This window comes from Penaeus vannamei, chromosome 23 (genome assembly GCF_042767895.1).
Source record: "Penaeus vannamei isolate JL-2024 chromosome 23, ASM4276789v1, whole genome shotgun sequence".
Classification (NCBI taxonomy): domain Eukaryota; kingdom Metazoa; phylum Arthropoda; class Malacostraca; order Decapoda; family Penaeidae; genus Penaeus; species Penaeus vannamei.
This window is the reverse complement of record NC_091571.1, coordinates 37,027,981-37,030,480: the sequence shown is the minus strand read 5'-3', so window position 1 is coordinate 37,030,480 and position 2,500 is coordinate 37,027,981. Positions and strand designations below refer to the sequence as shown.

At 32.0% G+C, this 2,500-nt stretch overlaps 1 protein-coding gene across 4 annotated transcripts in view; it reads right to left on the bottom strand.

The window, feature by feature from the left end:
* The window catches only part of LOC113811556 (cytoplasmic dynein 2 intermediate chain 1), a 15,331-nt gene that overhangs the window by 405 nt on the left and 12,426 nt on the right, over positions 1–2,500 (bottom strand). For all 4 annotated transcript variants that reach the window (XM_027363325.2, XM_027363324.2, XM_027363326.2 and 1 more), the window contains exon 18: positions 1–2,500. This exon is cut by the window's left edge and continues 405 nt beyond it; it is cut by the window's right edge and continues 640 nt beyond it. The gene's annotated coding sequence lies outside the window, so the exon portion shown is untranslated.

Below are 2,500 nucleotides of genomic sequence, written 5' to 3'. Positions count from 1 at the left end.
CATGAAGCATATGACATCAATGATACATTCTTTGTCATTTCTAGAATCCATATGCTGAATATAATCATCACAAATGCAAATGAAATGATCCCTTAACGTGGAAAGAATAAATTATGGAAAGAGAGAGAAAGGACTAGAATTTCAATAACTTTGTATATATGTATGTATGAATGTATTTATGTATGTATGTATATACATACTTTAACTACATCATGAACATCTAGGATTAACTTACTCTGACTTATATACAATAATCTATAACCATTATTTTTTCTTCTTGTTTTTTGGCTTTTGAAGAATATGTATAGATGTCTTTGAAAGATATAATAATAATTTAACGTAAGAGCTGACATAAAAGAGTGGTAGTTTGCTTGTGCAAATTCAGTATCTCTTGTAAGTAATCTACCACTCTCTTGGCACTATATTGACACATAAGCTAAAGAAGTGATTATTCAACTATAAAACAGTTAAGAGAAGAAATCATTCATTGGTATACACATCTCATATACGAATGGGCATAAAACACCCATAATAAACCAAAAGAAAGGCTCTAGCATTGTGCGATAAAGTGACAGAGACACATCTCCATATGTAAAACGGAAAATCAGAAAGGAAAGATATATATTTCATGAATATAAATAAATAAATAAAATCTAACATACAATTGATTGCTTCATTCCAGACTGCTTTTGGATACATAATATACAACTGAAATTATAATGATGGTAATGAAGACAACAGAGCCAAATCATCAAAGAATCTTACTGTTCATAACTTTCTTCCCTCAAGATTATAAACAGGATTATAAATCATATAACATAAATATAAAGTCCTTTTAACAATGTACTTAAATGAAATTATGCATGTAAGTGTGAGCATGATTTAGATATGGGAGGATGACTGAACATGTGAAGAATGCAAACAATGGGATGTGTACATATATCAATTACAATATATGTGTACAAGGTGGTTCGGAGGCTACTAAAGTCAGTGTGAATAAGTATACATAAGCCTGATTGCCTGTAGGTCATTTTAACCTGTTTGGATTATGCATTTAAACTCTAAAATAAACTATTTCCAAAGACAAATCTAAGTTTTTGCCAGCAAATTCACTTCTTCCTTTCCTCCTACAAAGACTAGTGTATCTTGACCAAACAAGCTCATATGACCTCCATTCACTATCATAAGCCAGACTTTATAATGTATGTCTTCTTACCTTAATATGGACGGACAATAAGACACAACATAATATCACAGCATGTTTGCATGTGCAGATAAATTGCTTGGTACAATTACAAATCAGCTGGCTCTATCTCTTCTCTCACTATACCTACTGGTATTTTTACTTCATAGTTCTTGTTCGAACAATACTCCGAGGTCTGAGCATATTCTAACAGCAGACTGTCACTGTCACTGTAGTTTTCTTAGCTGTGACATTCATAAATGAACCACAATAAATACCTCTCTCTAGCATGAAATTAAATAAACCCAGAAACTCTTGCAAATTCTCTTTATACACTGAATCAAAAACCACTTGAACTGTGTTTCCTCTCCTGAGCAACATCATATATATGGATAAAAGAGCTAACTAGGTTCAAATCTTGTATTTCTCACCTAATCATTTATTGTACTTATATTACTCTTAATACCCAAGGAGTTACCTACTAAGCAGCTAACAAGTCAACTATTCACCTAATACCTGGTACTTGTATTCTTGATGCAAAAGTTTGTCTGCAATTTATTCACATACTCATAACACCCAAATAAGTGTTTCTACTCATTAATGTAACCCTAAAAGGACTTGACATCGCTATCTTGCAATACTGCAAATACCATTAACTTTGTCCTTTTACCACAGCTGAATTTTGTTCTCTTACATGCCCTCAGCACAATCCTGTTATCCTGTTCTTTCCTTTGTTTCATTTACTACTTACAAAACACGAACAGAATTAATTATTCACCCACCTTTACCCCCAATATTTCATAATTCCAAAAAATTATTTCTTATTTCTATTTCTTATACATAATGATTTTCTTTCAGAATAGCAAGTGTATATCTAAGTAACAAAAAAAGAAAGAATATCATCATGATGCTTTAAAGGACTTTTGACCAATATCTGGCTGAAATACACTGCTCCAGACACTCCAGGGATATTAAAATCAAACAAAAACGCCTAGCTGTTTTTGTAAGCCAATAAGGGAAGTATTCTGGCAAGAAAGAACTATATGGCACATTAGGTCTCTCACTAACTTCACAATTATCAAGAAGTTGTTTAGAAAATTCAGTGTCTACCTCCAGTAAAGATAGCAGTCCTTGCAAGCAAACCAATAACTGTATTTTCTGTAAATACCCTCACCTCCTGACAAGAAAAATAGGTACATTTCAAACTCATATCATATATGTTAGTTTTGCAAGTGACTACAATTCATAATTTTTTTAATATCTTTGTATGAGAAGTGCTTTATACATTCTCAAGGTTGTGTCTAATGGCTAAGAAAT